The sequence below is a fragment of the Acipenser ruthenus genome, chromosome 51 (assembly GCF_902713425.1).
Source record: "Acipenser ruthenus chromosome 51, fAciRut3.2 maternal haplotype, whole genome shotgun sequence".
Lineage (NCBI taxonomy): Eukaryota > Metazoa > Chordata > Actinopteri > Acipenseriformes > Acipenseridae > Acipenser > Acipenser ruthenus.
In genome coordinates this window covers 7,352,050-7,373,795 of record NC_081239.1, presented here as the reverse complement: position 1 = coordinate 7,373,795, position 21,746 = coordinate 7,352,050, and the positions used below count along the sequence as shown (strand labels likewise).

General features: G+C 43.0%; 1 protein-coding gene across 1 annotated transcript in view; it reads right to left on the bottom strand.

Annotated features, from left to right (window-relative positions):
- Positions 1-21,746, bottom strand: part of LOC117404690 (zinc finger protein 501-like) — a 351,570-nt gene that overhangs the window by 163,385 nt on the left and 166,439 nt on the right. The window lies entirely within an intron of this gene.

The following is a 21,746-nucleotide window of genomic DNA, read 5'->3' as shown; positions in this document are numbered from 1 at the left end:
TGACACACATACAGTACAGATACACAGCACAGACACACTGACACACATACAGTACAGACACACAGCACAGACACACTGACACACATACAGTACAGGCACACAGCACAGACACACTGACACACATACAGTACAGATACACAGCACAGACACACTGACACACATACAGTACAGACACACAGCACAGACACACTGACACACATACAGTACAGACACACAGCACAGACACATTGACACACATACAGTACAGATACACAGCACAGACACACTGACACACATACAGTACAGACACACAGCACAGACACACTGACACACATACAGTACAGATACACAGCACAGACACACTGACACACATACAGTACAGATACACAGCACAGACACACTGACACACATACAGTACAGACACACAGCACAGACACACTGACACACATACAGTACAGACACACAGCACAGACACACTGACACACATACAGTACAGACACACGGCACAGACACATGAATTAGCTTTTCAGCATCAGGCAATGATTAAAAAAGACCTAATCTTGGCAAAGTTACATAAATAATAAAAGGACACTTTAGTGGTATTGTGAATATGACCCTCAAATCATAAATCAGAATCAATTACAAATCCCAGGTTTCTGGCTTTGGAATTTATATTTGAATTATATTTACCTAAATTAGTTTTTTTAATATTTACCTGAATTTAACTGCAAAAAATGTTGGGACATCTAGCTTTCCACCTCCGACAGACATGCAATTAGGGTGGAGACAACCGATATATCCCCAGGTTTCACAGAGATGTAAAGTTGTGTGTCATCAGCATCACAGTGAAGAAGTACATGGTGTTTACAGATAATCATGCCCAATGGTAGCATGTATAAGGAGAATAGTAAGGGGCCAAGAATGGAGCCCTGGGGTCACCACAGGAGATAGTGGATAATTGTGATACAGAGTCTGCTATTGAAACAAAATTCTGCCTGTCCGTAAGATATGACCTAAGCCAGTCTAAAACAGTTCCTGAAAGCCCTATCCAACTTTCAAGGTGATCAGTTAAACTAGCATGATCAATAGTATCAGATGCTGCACTTAGATCTAACAGAACCAGAATGAATATGTGACTGGAGTCTGTGCTTTGACTAGGGCAGTCTCTGTACTGTCACCAGATCTAAAGCCTGATTTAAACTTTTCAAGTATTTGGTTATCACCCAGAAATATATTGCGTTGGCCAGCTCCCACCTTCTCTAAAACCTTAGTGGCAAAATGTAAATTGGATGGAGGTCTAAAGACACTAGACAGTATTTCCTGGACATCTTCCCTAATTAAAACAAAGCGTTAGTGTCATCGCTGCAGTTCAGGGTGTTTTTATTGATGAATTAAAAATGAGTATCTGGTAATCTGTAAATAAATAATTAAGAAATATATATTATATATAATGGAACCATAGGATGCAAACATAACACCAAATTCAAGTACTGTGCAAGGATTTTAAAACTCTTGCTTCCCTGACCTTGTAGTTGTTTAGCTTGGCATGTGACCCCAAATACACCCATGTGGGGGTGACTGGCTTTTCATAACTCAGAGTGCAGCTGTGACCTCGGAGGGATGATCAAAACTTTGTTTCTGCTTAATAAGCTGTTTTGAGCCTGTGTACAAACCATAATCAAACCAATTCAAACTGGTTTAAAATCCCTTACTTTTGTTAAAAGTGACATGCTATAACTTCAGGTAAGTGTCACGGAACTCATAATAACACACTATACAATTGGAACACACAGTTTTTTTCTGATAAGCACGCACCGTGTGTGGGGCAGGGTACACACTGTTCCAGTTAAATGGCATGAGCTGTTATTATTTCATCAGCCTTTGTTCCTTTTCATTATACAACCCGTTACTTATGCTTCTCATTTAAATGTTGAAGGAAGTGAGAAATCATTGAAACTGTAAACATTGTGTGATTTTCCTGTGTAAGCTCTGAATCAACGCAGGGTTAATGAACTCTTAACATCAAGCTGTACATGGCTGGTGCACATCAGTAGTTTGCAATCACCAGTCTTGTTGTTCAACCTTGTGATGCATGAGTACAGCGCTTTGCTGCCTGTGAGAATTGAGCAAGACTCATATCATTGTTCTAAAATGGAACTTCTTGTTATCTGGGTTTCTGCTGACATTGGTAAAGAGAAGAAGAATCACAAATGTTAACTTTAATGTGCTTTGTCTCACACCATGCTAGGTAAAGAAGACCAAATTTGGTCAAGGAAATGACGTAAGCTAGCTGTATATCTGTGACGTATAACTAGCTGTATTTGTTCCTGTTTTTATTATTTATTTGTTTCTGTTTTTATTATTTATTTTTTAGCAGACACCCTTATCCAGGGAGATTTACAATTGTTACAAGATATCACATTATTTTTACATCCAATTACCCATTTATAGTTGGGTTTTTACTGGAACAATCTAGGTAAATCTAGGCAGCAGTGTCCCCCACCTGGGATTGAACCCACAACCCTCCAGTTAGGAGTCAGTCCAGAGCCCTAACCACTACTCCACACTGCTGCCACTGTTTGCATTTTGATTCCTAAATAAACTATTTTTGATTGACTTTATCTGAAGAAGATTTTTTTTTTTTTTTAGAAGAAATCGAACTTCTTACAACTGTGTAAAATTATATTGAATAAGAGACATGTTTAGAACTGTCACCCTTAGCAACAGGCCTGTGAAGAAGGAAATGACATCAACACAATACAATGAGTAATTTGAAATATCTACAATGCAAGCTGGTCCTGTTGCTTTTGCTTGTCTTTCTCTGCTCTGCATACCAGTGATGCCCTTCTACCCAGCGTGCAGATCTACTGTGCTGCTTCACTGCTTTCATTTAGTATTATGTATGAACAAGGTTTTTTTTTGGGAATACCTTTTGTGTTCATCACCTGCAACATTAAGGCACATTTTGACAGGATGTAAGGTGGCTCTTAGCCAAGGATGGTTTACTTGGCGTCATGACCAGGTGCTGCGATGTTTGGCCTTAGCATTGGAAGACAAGCGTAACATGACCAATAAGTTGCCACCTGTTCCATCAAAACATTACACACAAAAGACAACATTCCTCCGCCCAGGAGAGAAACTATCAAGAAAAGGTGTTAAAACCAATCCTCGCCCAGGACAACTGGAAGCTGCTAGAGACTGGGAAATGCTGGCAGATGTTGATCAATGGCTTATTTTTCCACCTGAGATTTCCACCACTAACCTTCGACCAGATATTGTCTTGTGGTCTGGATCAGCATGCCTTGTTCACCTGGTAGAGTTAACAGTGCCATGGGAGGATGCTGTGGATGAGGCGTATGAGAGGAAGAAACTGCGGTATGTTCAACTAGCCACTGAAGCAGAACAGCGAGGATGGAGAGTCCGGGTTTACCCAGTGGAAGTAGGTGGTTGAGGATTTGTGGCACACTCTACAACCCGGTTTCTCAGAGACTTCGGATTCAGTGGCCAAGAGTTGCGTCGCACAGTGAAGGACTAATCTGAAGCAGCAGAGAGGAGCAGCAACTGGCTGTGGTTGAGATGGAAAGAGTCTGGTTGGGGATCTCAAGCACAATAGAAAGAAACGCTAATGTACAGGTAAGTAAGCTGGGCTGAGTTGAGTGGGGGACGGAGGGGGGTGATGCTGGGACGCCAAAATCACCGTCGAGCCCTCTTGAGGTGCCCACTTGAAGATCCCAGAGATGTACCCTACTTAGCTCAATCCAGACAGTTGTCATGCTGATGCACTGGGGAGACCGCACTGTGGTTGATCCCTGGAGCCAGCATCGCAGCCGTTGTGTGTGCTGATGCGCTGGGGAGGCAAATAAGCTGATCCCTGGAGCCAGCATTACACTTCAGCCATCAACACCAGGCAGAAGGATATCTACATCATCATATGGAAGGAAATGCAAATGGATGGAGACACATATGGATCACATTAGTTTACTGTAATGCTATGTCTTAGTTGGTTCTTATCTTGGCGAGAGCCGAGTTCAAATCAGCATGAAGTTTTAACATCTACTCTCATGTAATGGAAATCATTAATCTGCAGCGAAACGCCAAGCCTACACCAAACTTACTCACTATTGGCTGCGAGCGATTTACTGCTGATTGGTTGTTTCTACACGCTTTGAAAAGGGAGTCTCGTCTTCCAGAATATCAGCATATATTCTGTGTGCTTTTGAAGGCATGGATTTCCATAACAACTTTCTTGTTGAAGGCCGTCAAAAGAGGACTGCACCTGAACCAAAAAACACGAAGCCTCCAATAAGCTCATTTGTAAAAGTTAGTAAAGAATGGCGCTATATAATCTAAGGAAGCTGAATGTGAACTCCTAGCTGGAGCAACGAGAGAGGGAGAGAGGGGGCGGGGCAGAGAAGGAGGCGGAGACGCTGCTAGGCAACCGGCTCCTGAACATTCCACTCCGCTGAGCAGAGACCGTTAGGATTTAAAAATGCCAAAGTTCCGAGCGGCGTCAGGCGCTTCGTTTAATTAACACACCGTTGCTGGCATTTTAATTTTGAAGACAACCATATTTTAAATACTCAAATAGCACTGTATTAAAAAGCACTTTACTTCAGTTCCAGACTGTTTTCCAACAAGTAAAAGAAGGTACGTATTTATAATAAGTATATTTGTTATAATATTAAGACTAAACGAATGTGCTGCAGTTTGGTGTATAATTTATTTATTTATTAAATGTTGTAGTATTTATTTTTTAAATATGTTATTGTTTTCACAAAGTAACATCCATACATTATCAGTTCATCTGCTAGTGTAATCAAATCACAAATATTACTCGTCAGTAATTCATACATAGACACGCTGTGGTAACTTCAAGAAGTTAAAATGTAAGGCTGGATTACAATTTAACCAAATAAATAAATAAATACATTAATAACGATATGAAACAAAAATACGTTTTGGTAGCTCATACGTATTTAAATTACAAAATGCGACCCGTTTTAGAAATGGATTTATATACTAACTGCCGTATTAATGTAAAATGATATTTCGAAGTGTTTGAGGTGCAGACTCGCATAGGTGATTTGTAAAATCCAGTAGTGTTGTAGCGGTCCGTGTGTTTGTGTTTCGTGTTGTGTATTCGCTCTTGTCTCCCCTGTCTGGGTGCTGTTATTACCGCTGTATTGTGTTCCTCCCCTCGTCTGTATTCCCTGTAGCTGCGGGTTCGCTCTGTCTCTGTGGCTGTGCGAGCTGTCCTGCACGCAGGGTGCGCCCTGCTCCCTGTCATTGGCTGTTAGTTGTGTGTGCTCATTGGTCCTGGTGTGCGGCTGGGGACCAATGGGATAGCTGTTCGCTCGGGCACCTGATTAGCATAAAGGGGCGTGGTTGAGTTATAAAAGGGGGCGTTGCACGCTGTGTTTTGTTGTTGTTCCAGGTTAAGCAGCGAAGCGTGTAGAGCAGTGATATGCAGGGTGCTGTTGAGAGATGGCAGTTTAAATGCAGCTTTGACCCTGAAAGCAGCCTGTTGTCTCCTTCTCTTCTGTCTACTGCGTGAAACCCTACAATGTGTTAAGAAACTATAACGCCACGTTTTTTAGCACTCGGGGAAGCAGAAATGATTCATTTGGAAAGAATTCGCTGTGAGATTATTTGGATAAATACTCCGAATTATAGATGTGTGGACTTTTGATTAAAATATACCCACATGTATTTTTGTTTCATGTCGTAATTTATTTATTTGTGTATTTATTTAAACTTTAACTGGTGCGCTTTCATTTGAACCTCTTGCTGGTGCCACGGCTTGTCTCTGTATCTATTCACTGATATTTGAGATTGTGTTTAGTACACACTAGCAGCTGATCTGATAATCTTATTGATGTTATTTTGTGAAAACAATAAAGCGTTAATACTGTATTACAAAAATGACTCGGCGTGTTGTAACTTGTGCGGGTGATGTCATAGGTTGTCATGGCAGCGCCGATCATCACGGGAGGGGTTATCCGGGACAAACGCTTCCTTCACTGGGTCGGAGAAACGCTGGAGTTCCGCTGGCTTCTCAATAAGGATCCCGAGGTATCCAACCTGAATATCTAAATCAATACAGTGACAACAAAGGAATGTGACATCTAAACCTAATGACTACATTAATGAAGCAGTAATACACGACAGGGTGTGTGTGTTATCATGAGGTAATATCACCACACCTTGGGCGCGTTGTGAGGCACTAGACGAAGTGGAGTTCTTCAACCGTCCAGGAAGTGAAGATATTACCTCATGATAACACACACACCCTGGAGTGTATTAATGCTATTATTAAATGGGTCTGTGAGTGTGTTGTTTTTGGTAAATGAAGACTTTAAACTTTATTTTAATAATTTTTTTTGTGGTTTTGTAGTTGATCCCAGCGATTGCTGTCATGCTGACTCGAGTGGTTTTGTAGTTAATCTCAGGGATTGCTGTCATGCTGACTCGAGTGGTGTTGTAGTTAATCTCAGGGATTGCTGTCATACTGCTGACTGACTCGAGTGGTGTTGTAGTTAATCTCAGGGATTGCTGTCATGCTGACTGACTCGAGTGGTGTTGTAGTTAATCTCAGGGATTGCTGTTATGCTGACTCGAGTGGTGTTGTAGTTAATCTCAGGGATTGCTGTCATGCTGACTCGAGTGGTGTTGTAGTTAATCTCAGGGATTGCTGTCATGCTGACTCGAGTGGTGTTGTAGTTAATCTCAGGGATTGCTGTCATGCTAACTCGAGTGGTGTTGTAGTTAATCTCAGGGATTGCTGTAATGCTGATTGACTCGAGTGGTGTTGTAGTTAATCTCAGGGATTGCTGTCATGCTGATTGACTCGAGTGGTGTTGTAGTTAATCTCAGGGATTGCTGTCATGCTGATTGACTCGAGTGGTGTTGTAGTTAATCTCAGGGATTGCTGTCATGCTGACTCGAGTGGTGTTGTAGTTAATCTCAGGGATTGCTGTTATGCTGACTCGAGTGGTGTTGTAGTTAATCTCAGGGATTGCTGTCATGCTGACTCGAGTGGTGTTGTAGTTAATCTCAGGGATTGCTGTCATGCTGATTGACTCGAGTGGTGTTGTAGTTAATCTCAGGGATTGCTGTCATGCTGACTCGAGTGGTGTTGTAGTTAATCTCAGGGATTGCTGTCATGCTGACTCGAGTGGTGTTGTGGTTAATCTCAGGGATTGCTGTCATACTGCTGACTGACTCGAGTGGTGTTGTAGTTAATCTCAGGGATTGCTGTCATGCTGACTCGAGTGGTGTTGTAGTTAATCTCAGGGATTGCTGTCATGCTGACTCGAGTGGTGTTGTAGTTAATCTCAGGGATTGCTGTCATGCTGACTCGAGTGGTGTTGTAGTTAATCTCAGTGATTGATGTCATGCTAACTCGAGTGGTGTTGTAGTTAATCTCAGTGATTGATGTCATGCTAACTCGAGTGGTGTTGTAGTTAATCTCAGGGATTGCTGTCATGCTGACTGACTCGAGTGGTGTTGTAGTTAATCTCAGGGATTGCTGTCATGCTGACTCGAGTGGTGTTGTGGTTAATCTCAGGGATTGCTGTCATACTGCTGACTGACTCGAGTGGTGTTGTAGTTAATCTCAGGGATTGCTGTCATGCTGACTCGAGTGGTGTTGTAGTTAATCTCAGGGATTGCTGTCATGCTGATTGACTCGAGTGGTGTTGTAGTTAATCTCAGGGATTGCTGTCATGCTGACTCGAGTGGTGTTGTAGTTAATCTCAGGGATTGCTGTCATGCTGACTCGAGTGGTGTTGTAGTTAATCTCAGGGATTGCTGTCATGCTGATTGACTCGAGTGGTGTTGTAGTTAATCTCAGGGATTGCTGTCATGCTGACTCGAGTGGTGTTGTAGTTAATCTCAGGGATTGCTGTCATGCTGACTGACTCGAGTGGTGTTGTAGTTAATCTCAGGGATTGCTGTCATGCTGATTGACTCGAGTGGTGTTGTAGTTAATCTCAGGGATTGCTGTCATGCTGACTCGAGTGGTGTTGTAGTTAATCTCAGGGATTGCTGTCATGCTGACTCGAGTGGTGTTGTAGTTAATCTCAGGGATTGCTGTCATGCTGATTGACTCGAGTGGTGTTGTAGTTAATCTCAGGGATTGCTGTCATGCTGACTCGAGTGGTGTTGTAGTTAATCTCAGGGATTGCTGTCATGCTGACTGACTCGAGTGGTGTTGTAGTTAATCTCAGGGATTGCTGTCATGCTGATTGACTCGAGAGGTGTTGTAGTTAATCTCAGGGATTGCTGTCATGCTGACTCGAGTGGTGTTGTAGTTAATCTCAGGGATTGCTGTCATGCTGATTGACTCGAGTGGTGTTGTAGTTAATCTCAGGGATTGCTGTCATGCTGACTCGAGTGGTGTTGTAGTTAATCTCAGGGATTGCTGTCATGCTGATTGACTCGAGTGGTGTTGTAGTTAATCTCAGGGATTGCTGTCTTGCTGACTGACTCGAGTGGTGTTGTAGTTAATCTCAGGGATTGCTGTCATGCTGATTGACTCGAGTGGTGTTGTAGTTAATCTCAGGGATTGCTGTCATGCTGACTCGAGTGGTGTTGTAGTTAATCTCAGGGATTGCTGTCATGCTGACTCGAGTGGTGTTGTAGTTAATCTCAGGGATTGCTGTCATGCTGATTGACTCGAGTGGTGTTGTAGTTAATCTCAGGGATTGCTGTCATGCTGATTGACTCGAGTGGTTTTGTAGTTAATCTCAGGGATTGCTGTCATGCTGACTCGAGTGGTGGTGTAGTTAATCTCAGGGATTGCTGTCATGCTGACTCGAGTGGTGTTGTAGTTAATCTCAGGGATTGCTGTCATGCTGATTGACTCGAGTGGTTTTGTAGTTAATCTCAGGGATTGCTGTCATGCTGACTCGAGTGGTGTTGTAGTTAATCTCAGGGATTGCTGTCATGCTGACTGACTCGAGTGGTGTTGTAGTTAATCTCAGGGATTGCTGTCATGCTGATTGACTCGAGTGGTGTTGTAGTTAATCTCAGGGATTGCTGTCATGCTGACTGACTCGAGTGGTGTTGTAGTTAATCTCAGGGATTGCTGTCATGCTGACTCGAGTGGTGTTGTAGTTAATCTCAGGGATTGCTGTCATGCTGACTGACTCGAGTGGTGTTGTAGTTAATCTCAGGGATTGCTGTCATGCTGACTCGAGTGGTGTTGTAGTTAATCTCAGGGATTGCTGTCATGCTGATTGACTCGAGTGGTATTGTAGTTAATCTCAGGGATTGCTGTCATGCTGACTCGAGTGGTGTTGTAGTTAATCTCAGGGATTGCTGTCATGCTGATTGACTCGAGTGGTGTTGTAGTTAATCTCAGGGATTGCTGTCATGCTGACTCGAGTGGTGTTGTAGTTAATCTCAGGGATTGCTGTCATGCTGACTCGAGTGGTGTTGTAGTTAATCTCAGGGATTGCTGTCATGCTGATTGACTCGAGTGGTGTTGTAGTTAATCTCAGGGATTGCTGTCATGCTGACTCGAGTGGTGTTGTAGTTAATCTCAGGGATTGCTGTCATGCTGACTGACTCGAGTGGTGTTGTAGTTAATCTCAGGGATTGCTGTCATGCTGACTCGAGTGGTGTTGTAGTTAATCTCAGGGATTGCTGTCATGCTGACTCGAGTGGTGTTGTAGTTAATCTCAGGGATTGCTGTCATGCTGATTGACTCGAGTGGTGTTGTAGTTAATCTCAGGGATTGCTGTCATGCTGACTCGAGTGGTGTTGTAGTTAATCTCAGGGATTGCTGTCATGCTGATTGACTCGAGTGGTGTTGTAGTTAATCTCAGGGATTGCTGTCATGCTGATTGACTCGAGTGGTTTTGTAGTTAATCTCAGGGATTGCTGTCATGCTGACTCGAGTGGTGTTGTAGTTAATCTCAGGGATTGCTGTCATGCTGACTGACTCGAGTGGTGTTGTAGTTAATCTCAGGGATTGCTGTCATGCTGACTCGAGTGGTGTTGTGGTTAATCTCAGGGATTGCTGTCATACTGCTGACTGACTCGAGTGGTGTTGTAGTTAATCTCAGGGATTGCTGTCATGCTGATTGACTCGAGTGGTGTTGTAGTTAATCTCAGGGATTGCTGTCATGCTGATTGACTCGAGTGGTTTTGTAGTTAATCTCAGGGATTGCTGTCATGCTGACTCGAGTGGTGTTGTAGTTAATCTCAGGGATTGCTGTCATGCTGACTGACTCGAGTGGTGTTGTAGTTAATCTCAGGGATTGCTGTCATGCTGACTCGAGTGGTGTTGTGGTTAATCTCAGGGATTGCTGTCATACTGCTGACTGACTCGAGTGGTGTTGTAGTTAATCTCAGGGATTGCTGTCATGCTGACTCGAGTGGTGTTGTAGTTAATCTCAGGGATTGCTGTCATGCTGACTCGAGTGGTGTTGTAGTTAATCTCAGGGATTGCTGTCATGCTGATTGACTCGAGTGGTGTTGTAGTTAATCTCAGGGATTGCTGTCATGCTGACTCGAGTGGTGTTGTAGTTAATCTCAGGGATTGCTGTCATGCTGACTGACTCGAGTGGTGTTGTAGTTAATCTCAGGGATTGCTGTCATGCTGATTGACTCGAGTGGTGTTGTAGTTAATCTCAGGGATTGCTGTCATGCTGACTCGAGTGGTGTTGTAGTTAATCTCAGGGATTGCTGTCATGCTGACTCGAGTGGTGTTGTAGTTAATCTCAGGGATTGCTGTCATGCTGATTGACTCGAGTGGTGTTGTAGTTAATCTCAGGGATTGCTGTCATGCTGACTCGAGTGGTGTTGTAGTTAATCTCAGGGATTGCTGTCATGCTGACTGACTCGAGTGGTGTTGTAGTTAATCTCAGGGATTGCTGTCATGCTGATTGACTCGAGAGGTGTTGTAGTTAATCTCAGGGATTGCTGTCATGCTGACTCGAGTGGTGTTGTAGTTAATCTCAGGGATTGCTGTCATGCTGATTGACTCGAGTGGTGTTGTAGTTAATCTCAGGGATTGCTGTCATGCTGACTCGAGTGGTGTTGTAGTTAATCTCAGGGATTGCTGTCATGCTGATTGACTCGAGTGGTGTTGTAGTTAATCTCAGGGATTGCTGTCTTGCTGACTGACTCGAGTGGTGTTGTAGTTAATCTCAGGGATTGCTGTCATGCTGATTGACTCGAGTGGTGTTGTAGTTAATCTCAGGGATTGCTGTCATGCTGACTCGAGTGGTGTTGTAGTTAATCTCAGGGATTGCTGTCATGCTGACTCGAGTGGTGTTGTAGTTAATCTCAGGGATTGCTGTCATGCTGATTGACTCGAGTGGTGTTGTAGTTAATCTCAGGGATTGCTGTCATGCTGATTGACTCGAGTGGTTTTGTAGTTAATCTCAGGGATTGCTGTCATGCTGACTCGAGTGGTGGTGTAGTTAATCTCAGGGATTGCTGTCATGCTGATTGACTCGAGTGGTTTTGTAGTTAATCTCAGGGATTGCTGTCATGCTGACTCGAGTGGTGTTGTAGTTAATCTCAGGGATTGCTGTCATGCTGACTGACTCGAGTGGTGTTGTAGTTAATCTCAGGGATTGCTGTCATGCTGATTGACTCGAGTGGTGTTGTAGTTAATCTCAGGGATTGCTGTCATGCTGACTGACTCGAGTGGTGTTGTAGTTAATCTCAGGGATTGCTGTCATGCTGACTCGAGTGGTGTTGTAGTTAATCTCAGGGATTGCTGTCATGCTGACTGACTCGAGTGGTGTTGTAGTTAATCTCAGGGATTGCTGTCATGCTGACTCGAGTGGTGTTGTAGTTAATCTCAGGGATTGCTGTCATGCTGATTGACTCGAGTGGTATTGTAGTTAATCTCAGGGATTGCTGTCATGCTGACTCGAGTGGTGTTGTAGTTAATCTCAGGGATTGCTGTCATGCTGATTGACTCGAGTGGTGTTGTAGTTAATCTCAGGGATTGCTGTCATGCTGACTCGAGTGGTTTTGTAGTTAATCTCAGGGATTGCTGTCATGCTGACTCGAGTGGTGTTGTAGTTAATCTCAGGGATTGCTGTCATGCTGACTCGAGTGGTGTTGTAGTTAATCTCAGGGATTGCTGTCATGCTGACTCGAGTGGTGTTGTAGTTAATCTCAGGGATTGCTGTCATGCTGATTGACTCGAGTGGTGTTGTAGTTAATCTCAGGGATTGCTGTCATGCTGACTCGAGTGGTGTTGTAGTTAATCTCAGGGATTGCTGTCATGCTGACTGACTCGAGTGGTGTTGTAGTTAATCTCAGGGATTGCTGTCATGCTGACTCGAGTGGTGTTGTAGTTAATCTCAGGGATTGCTGTCATGCTGACTCGAGTGGTGTTGTAGTTAATCTCAGGGATTGCTGTCATGCTGATTGACTCGAGTGGTGTTGTAGTTAATCTCAGGGATTGCTGTCATGCTGACTCGAGTGGTGTTGTAGTTAATCTCAGGGATTGCTGTCATGCTGATTGACTCGAGTGGTGTTGTAGTTAATCTCAGGGATTGCTGTCATGCTGATTGACTCGAGTGGTTTTGTAGTTAATCTCAGGGATTGCTGTCATGCTGACTCGAGTGGTGTTGTAGTTAATCTCAGGGATTGCTGTCATGTTGACTCGGGTGGTGTTGTAGTTAATCTCAGGGATTGCTGTCATGCTGACTCGAGTGGTGTTGTAGTTAATCTCAGGGATTGCTGTCATGCTGACTCGAGTGGTGTTGTAGTTAATCTCAGGGATTGCTGTCATGCTGACTGACTCGAGTGGTGTTGTAGTTAATCTCAGGGATTGCTGTCATGCTGACTGACTCGAGTGGTGTTGTAGTTAATCTCAGGGATTGCTGTCATGCTGACTCGAGTGGTGTTGTAGTTAATCTCAGGGATTGCTGTCATGCTGATTGACTCGAGTGGTGTTGTAGTTAATCTCAGGGATTGCTGTCATGCTGACTCGAGTGGTGTTGTAGTTAATCTCAGGGATTGCTGTCATGCTAACTCGAGTGGTGTTGTAGTTAATCTCATCTGAACCTAATATCTAATAAATAGGGTGACCAGATTTTCAAATCTGAAAACCGGGACACATTGTTAAATAATTGACAAAACTAATTAAACCATTTAAATACAGGCTGTTTTAATGGCTATTTAAACAGCATATCCATCCTGTCACTGGCAGCTCTTTTATTTATTTCATTTTCTTAAGCAGATAGCTCATTTCAGTTCACTCCTGGGTGTATCATTTGCGGCTATTTAGTTTAAGTAGCCATATTGTGTTATATACGTATTGCTACTTTTACATTGAGTTTAATAATAATAATAATAATAATAATAATAATGATGATTCAATACATTTACGGTTTGGCATTTCTTTCTTTTTGTTTCTATTTTCACTCCCTGTGTCGGGACGGCTCTGTTTCTTGACGTTGTTGATGTGTTTAACCTGGTGGATTCGGATGCTTGCATCCTCTCACTGCTCTGCCTAGTGTCTGGACTAAATCCCACCAGAACTGAGCAGCTACGAAATTACTGTGTTAGACACAATTAGATTCGTATTGAATATAAACTCAATGGGAACGCACAGCGCACTGAGGAATAAGCATGTATGTCTGTTTTAATCACTTTATACAAATATTGCTCTTGATGACCCTCGTGTCTTTTTATTTTATTTTGTTTTTGCTGCAGACGCCATAAACTGAAAGCGTTTGTTTCCGTTGTTTTGACAGAAGGTATTTATAGTGAGTCGCGCCCCAGCCCAGAGTGAGCAGAGCTGGCCTTTGTCCTCCAGGGGGCAGTAACTCTCCTGCACTTACATTCGCTTTCCAGGTCGAAACACACATTACAGCAAACACACCTTTTCATTTGAACACATCTTGCGCTGCACTGGGTTAAAGGAATATCTCTGTTTGTCAAACACACGCTTTCACACAGCGTTGCACTTCCTCGCCACCTGGAGGGTGAAACTGTCCCCGCCCCTCCACTGGCCTTTTTCTTGTTGGTAACCAATCAGCTGCTGCCTCCCCTATTGACTGACATGCTTTCAGCCAGTAACCTTGAAGACACTGCTGAGGTGAGCGAGGAAGAGAAGTTGTGAGAGACTGCCAGAGAATATTTTATTATTTATTTCTTAGCAGGCACCCTTATCCAGTTCGACTTAAAGTTGTTACAAAGTATCACATTCAAGATAATAGCAGTTATAAAGTACAATAAAATCAGTAGTAAGAGCAAGTTCAAATGAGAGAAAATAAAAAACACAGTAAATAATTATGTTTTGGAGTGATTTCGACTAAGAGCAGTTAAATTTACAAAGATCTGGTTATAAGAGTAAATTCCATTAAGAGCAAGTAGTCAGTACAATAAATAGAGAAGAACAATTTCAAATAAGCAATTACAAAAAAATTTGAATACGGTTACCTTTAAGAGTAAAATTAAGAGATACAGAAAATATAATTGGGCATTTCCACGCTAACGAGGTGCACCTGTGTAACACAAAGTTTGAAAAATAAAGCTCATGGTTTTGTTGCTTGCACACAATTATGAGATGCCTATTTCCATGGCGACGTTGTGAGGGTGTGCTGAGTGGCTGATGTTAAACAGGGAGGAGGCACAACCACAGAGGTCAGGTACCAACCTCCAGCCCACCCAGAGCTCCTCATACTCACCTCTTTAATAACTTCTCAGGTAGGTCCCTCCCCAGCAAAACCATTACTGGGCAAATACCCATAATAATTAAATACATAAATCCATTATTATTTACTCAATAAGAATGCTTTATTTCACATTCATTTCAATATACACTCAATCTTACCCTAAAATTTACCATTATTAAAATAGGATTCAGCAAATTCAACATTCCCTCTATGGAAAAGGTAAGCCGAGTCCTGAAAGAACAGCGCATATCCAGCATGAGCCTCAGGAGTGCGTTCCCCTTCCCATACAGACAACAGCCTGCCACAGAGAACAAGCAGACATGCATCACCTGAGCGCCTTCAATCCAATGGTGAGCAACATGTCTATCACTGATTGTTAATCTTCAAAATCACAACTCCTGTATGTAGAAGCATTTTCATTAGCAAAGAATACTGAAAATATACAAGTTCACTTTACCAGCAGTGTGCACCCCGCTACCCAAAATGATATATCACACTCAAAAAAACAACAAATGTATAAATACAGATTTCATTCTTATGCCATTCCCCGATCCCTGACAAGCAGACACACACAGATTGAATAAACATTCAGTTATGAGGTAGTTTTATCTGTCCATTAACAGAAAGAAAGTGAATCAGTTTTTAGTTTGCAGTTTCGTTTTTGAAGCTAGTGTGGGTAGAGAACCGCTTTCTGGCTGAGTGAAGTTTAAACCGCGTGTCTTACTACAGTCAGAGAGAGAATTAGGGTAGTAGGGTAGGGTAGTAATGTAGTCCTGCTGGTTCCTCCAGGACTAAATTTGCTCCTCTTCCTCCCCCTACTCTGTCACAATATATATTTGTGTATGAATGTATTGCACTTTGTTCTTCATTGCTATTCATTTAATAGCAGTACTATATGTGTCCAGGTTTATACTGCAGTAGGGGGTTCACTCAATTGCAGGAAGGTTCACATTGTGTGTTTTTCACATCATTTCATAGAGTTTTGCTTCAGGTTATACCAGTGCAGATTCATTCTTTTTAATCTACACATTTGTTTTTGTGTTGCATTTTATTGTATGTGTAAAACACTGTAGACTCAATAAAAGGAGTAATGAAGTGGTGCCCCTCGATGTGCTAGAATCACCGCTGTGCAGGGCTTTGAGGTTGTGTTACTGGTAATATGTAGGCCTGGTGATTTCTTTTGTTGTTTTTACTTATCTTTGAAAGTCACCTTCTGGTACCATTTCACTGTGACAGACACGTTTACTGTAAAAGATAAGACCCCATTATTAACACATCCCATTAATAATAATGAAACAGATCTGTTAACACGATAGCAACCTAAACTAAAGCTTTAACAGTATAGCAAATAAAGACTAACACTTGCAAGACAATAGCATTTATCTTTACCATGAAGCCTCCCACTTCACACTTCAGAATTGGGTACACACACAGACGCACACTCTTTATTGCTAACTTCAATACATAATAAACTTGACGTGTACTTTCGGCTGCTGAAATGCAGGTGAGCCTGCATCCTGTTGACAGTGCTATGGCAGATGAATCAGTCCCAGTGTGGCTCTACACCCTATTGACAGTGCTATGGCAGGTGAGTCAGTCCCAGTGTGGCTCTACACCCTATTGACAGTGCTATAGCAGGGGTTCCTATTCTTTCCCATCCTCTGTCCATACAGACAGACAACACAAACACACACACTCTGACATACACACACACAGTGTCAGTGCTATAACACAGTGTCTGGGTATTACTAGCTTCAGTACCCCAGGATTTTCAATTAGGTTTAAAGTATGTGGCATACATACAAGGAGAGGGAGAGTGGGAGAGGGGTGTCCCCGTCCCACTTGGACATTTTTGAAAAAGGGATTAAAATGATATTTAATCCCAACACAGTGTGTTACGGGACTCCAGTATACAGAAAGGAAACACAAGCAGTTTATTTTATGCAGTTACATCGACTTTAAATGCTTCAGCAATCTAGTACAGAGAGAACAAAATACAGTTCCATTAGTCTCTGAGGGCAGAGGCACACAAAGACACACAGAAGCACACAAGACACACAGAGACACTCATAGGCACTGGAACAGATGGTCTTCTATCGCTGCTCCTCTTCTACGGCTGCTCACTAACCTATTCCTCACTCACTTCTTACACACCCTCTCACTACGTGACCTTGTGATCTAAACTTCTTCTTCAGCTTACTTTACAACTTATTCACAGCTTATTTTACAGCCTATTTTACGACCCTCCATCCTATCTCCTCAGGCCACTGTTGATAGTTTCTGTGATTAACGTCTATTTCCCTGAGATATGGTGCAGTTGTTTCATATCCTCCTCTAGCTCTCATTCATTTCTTTTCAGGGAGTTGGTTACTAGGCATTGCTATCTCGAGCTTCTTTTGAGAACAGAGACCACATGTGTAACCTCTCCTTCTCTCTTCAAACCCTAACCCTAACCTCTCCTTCTCTCTTCAAACCCTAACCCTAACCTCTCCTTTTCTCTTCAAACCCTAACCCTAACCTCTCCTTCTCTCTTCTAACCCTAACCTCTCCTTCTCTCTTCTAACCCTAACCTCTCCTTCTCTCTTCAAACCCTAACCTCTCCTTCTCTCTTCTAACCCTAACCTCTCCTTCTCTCTTCTAACCCTAACCTCTCCTTCTCTCTTCTAACCCTAACCTCTCCTTCTCTCTTCTAACCCTAACCTCTCCTTCTCTCTTCTAACCCTAACCTCTCCTTCTCTCTTCAAACCCTAACCCTAACCTCTCCTTCTCTCTTCTAACCCTAACCTCTCCTCTCTTCAAACCCTAACCCTAACCTCTCCTTCTCTCTTCTAATCCAAGCCCTAACCTCTCCTTCTCTCTTCAAACCCTAACCCAAAGCGTTTTTGTACACTTTCCTACCTATACCACTGGTTAGAGAAAGCGTCGGTTCTCCTAGTGGCCCCCAAGTGGCCCAGGAGAGTCTGGTTTTCAACCCTGTGCCAGCTGTTGCACGGCCAGCCCTGGGAGAATCCACTTCGCTTGGATCTCCTCAGTCAGGCGAAAGGCTCTCTTTGGCACCCTGAACCGGGCAGGTTCCGGCTATGGGTCTGACCCCTAAAAGGGGCCGCTGGTTAACCCTAGGGCTATCAGATGCGGTTGTGGGTACGTTGCAGTGCACTAGGGCAGACTCCACTAGGTCTCTGTACACCTATAAGCGGAGCTATTTCCAAGCTTGGTGTCTGGCTAGAAGCCATGACCCAATATCTTTCCCTATGCCATGCTGGTAGGTCACCATCCACTTTGAAGGTGTATTTAGCGACTATCTCTGCTTGCCATGCCCCCATAGATTTGGTGTCTCCGGGTGCACATTTCTTGGAGCCTTAATATTGTACTGGAGGCTCTCACGAAGGCCCAGTTTGATGCAATACACTCCATAGAGCTGAAATACCTGTCTATGAAGACAGACTTCCTCTTGGCTATCACCTCCGCTAAGCGGGTCAGTCAGCTGCAGGCACTGTCTGTGCACAGCTCCTGCATGTGTATTTGGGAGGATGGCATCAGAGTGTCTCTGCACACCAACCCTGCTTTCCTCCCCAAGGTGATCACAGCCTTCCACATTAATCCATCTGTGGAACTGGAGTCCTTCCATCCACCCCTGTTTGTTTCAACAGAAGATGAAAGATTGAATTTCCTCTGCCCAGAGTGGGCATTGAGATGCTACGTGCATAGGACAAGAGCTCTGGGTCAGTCTGACCAGCTCTTAGTCTGTCACGGACCCCAGGACAGCCCTTCTCTAAGCAACGTCTGTCATATTGAATTGTGGATACAGTCTCGACTGCGTATAATAGTGCTAGCTTGCCCCCACCTGGTAGGGTAGCCGCACACTCCACTAGAGGGTTGGCTACATCTTGGGCCATCTTCAGAGGGGCCTCGATGTCTGATATTTGTACTGTGGCTAGCTGGGCTACGCCGCATACCTTCTCCAGGTTCTACTGTCTTAATGTGGTAGACCCTGCCCTGCCTTCATTAGGCACAAGGGTCCTTGAGGGTGTAAGTTCACACCGCTATCCTCTGGGTTAGACAGTGCTTGTGCATCCCTCATATGCTGCCGTTCCTTCTCCCTCGCGACGGCTCTGTTATACATTATCCCATACGTAATGAATTGGTGGTCGTCTTCAAATTGAAAGGGAACGTTAGGTTACTTACTGTAACCCTGGTTCCCTGAAAGAGAAGACGACCACCAACCGCGAGGTTGCATCGCCTTCACGGGTTCGATGGAAAAAGAGAAATGGCTTCCTCAGGATGATATTATCCTCTCGGTGAGCGGGACCGAGTGCATCATCCCAAGAAGGGGCCTATCGGCAGCTCTGGTATAGAGAGTTCAGTGATACCTAACCAATGGGCATATCCCATATGTAATGTCTTTGGTGGTTGCCTTCTCTTTCAGGGAACCAGAGTTATGGTAGGTAACCTAACATTTTGAGATATGCCATCGGTTTTCACAAATTATCGCTGGAATTCACAGGTAAAACAATAGTTGTGAAATAATTAATGTCCAGTTGTTTTGAAAGCTCTATAGCAGCTGTAAATAAGGTAAACAAGCTTTTTTCCGCACGCCGGGTCTGTATGCGCTGTGCAGAGCGAATATCAAAACAAATGCCGAATATTGAACGTCAAGCTAACTTTACCGCTGTTAAGTTAAACCTTCTTTCCTTTGCTGTCTTCCACAACAAAATCCCTATGGTAAAAACGGGTCTAATTGTGATATAGTTTTAAATCTTGCGAAAGTCAGGATTTAAAACAGTCATTTCCAGTGTTTTCTGGTGTTAATTGGCTATACACTGATTTATTTATTTATTTATTTTTGGTATGGTGGTGTTTTATCAGTTTTTATCGGTTGTATTGCAGATCAGAAGCCCTATTTATAATGCAATCTTCATTAACAGTAAAATAATAATAATAATCATGACCATGAAACATAAATATAAGTAATTGCTATTACAATAGAGAGCAAGGATTTAACATATTGCTCATTCTTCACTAGTTAGATCTTTTTGAAATTTATTCTATTATTTGTAATGTTAAACTCCAGTTACAGTGTGATTTTATGCAGCACTGGTTTTTGTTGTGAATGAATGCAGGCACGTTCCTCCTTATTCTATGAGTGATGCGGTTTGCTCAGAATTCCACCTGCGGTCGGGTCGTCTTCACTCGAGCTTCATCCCAAGCGTGGACACTTCGTGGGTGTTTATCGGTGTTTATAGTTCAGGCACCTCGTACAGAAAAGTGTTTTGTGAACTGTTTGTAAAACATGTAAAGAATAAAAGCACACCTAACTCTTTTTTTTGGATTTGAGTGCATGTTCGTGTGTTTGGTCTCTGTGTGTGTTCACAAGTCAAAGCCTCCTTCCTGGCTTTAGAGAACAGAGCGTCGTGCCTGTGTTGTTATGATTTGCTGAAATAAAGTTGCTGAATGTAATCAGACTGCATCCAGTTGATTTTATCAACTCGTCATTCAAACCGCAGACTAGTTGCTATTGTGGTTACTGTGTTGACACTGACAGCAAACACTATTCCCTTCCACGCACCTGGACTCACAGGGCCTTCTTGTGGTCCTTTAAGGAGAGTACACCTGTGGCAACTTTAGGTGAAATGCAGGACAGCGCTCCCTAGTGGTCATGATGGGAATGAGGACCCATTTTTAGACCCTGGCAGCCTCAGTAGACTAAGTGAGGTCATATTTACAGAGTAGAGAAAAACTCAAAATGAACACAAAAATGCATAACAGTACCAGATATGTGACCTTAAAGTGACATAGTCTGGTTCATGACAGGAGGCGCTTTGAATAAAGGTCATGAACAGCAAATTCATTTAGGAGTGTAGACAACAAACAGCTAATATAGATCCATTCAACCAGCACCCAGTCTCCTGAACCACACTGTATAGAAAGGGATTCATCGCGATAGAGCAGCCTTGTTAGAGGACTGCAGTCTCTGTGAAAATAGTAATAAAAATAAAAAAGATGCCATAGATTGAGATTGAAACTTTATTGAAATAAATCAGCAAAAATACATTCAGAAATACAGAGTAGTAGAGTATCATTGTCATGCACATCCCTTCATACAATACAATGACATGAATCACATATTTTCTTTGGTACAGCTCGAGTGATTTCTATGTGTTTGCATGAGATGAACATGTTTCATGAATGCATGGATTTGGGTCCCCTCCCCTGCTCCCCATACACTATAATGAGAAATAAAACTGAGTCAGTGACCCTGTTATTTTTTTGTTTTTACAGCAATGTAAATTAAATATCATCAGAAAAAATAAGACATTTCCATTGAAATCATAAGCTGTAGCAAACCACCCTACTCATAGCCTTAATGACTTAACCCCATGTTGCATTGCACCCTGCAGACTGCACATATATTTCTGTGTGATAATGCAGACCTATTTAAAGACCATAGGGGGCACCACAGTCCTAGTATATGCTGCAGCTTCACTTGTATTGCAACAGGCTCCAGTCCTGGAGGGCTTTTCCTCCAGATAGAAACGCAGCCATGGTTGGAACGCAGACCTGGACTGGAAGAGACCAGCTTGCTGAGCTGCACTAGGACAACTCGTCTCGTTTACCCAGACAGAAGCTCAGAGTGACCCAGGCTAGAGCTGCCCATGTCATTGCACTGGAGGATCATGTGAAAAAGAGAACTGTCCTTCATCTGCCATCTACCTTAGCCCTGTCCTCCTGATAAGCAATTCAACACCTGTATCCTGGCTGCTGTTTGTAATGTACTGCAGCATCAAGACCTTCCAGGTGATTGTATCATTATACAGGAGCTTGTTCCCTTCCTCCCTCAGTAAATGTGTTTGTGGTGCCCTCTATGGGATTTAATAGTACACTGCAAGTTGTACATTCATTCTGTAAATCCATGCTCTGCCATGCCATGGTGAAGAGGCCTGTTACTCTGTTACCACTCTGAATATATTCTTTACAAGGTGAAAGAAACTTGCACCAGCAACTAATGTAACCTCTATTAGAATCATTTACTACATTAAAACACACACACACATCACCTTAATATAAATATGTGCTGCACCAGTAAATAATTGACCATATATTTAAATTATCATT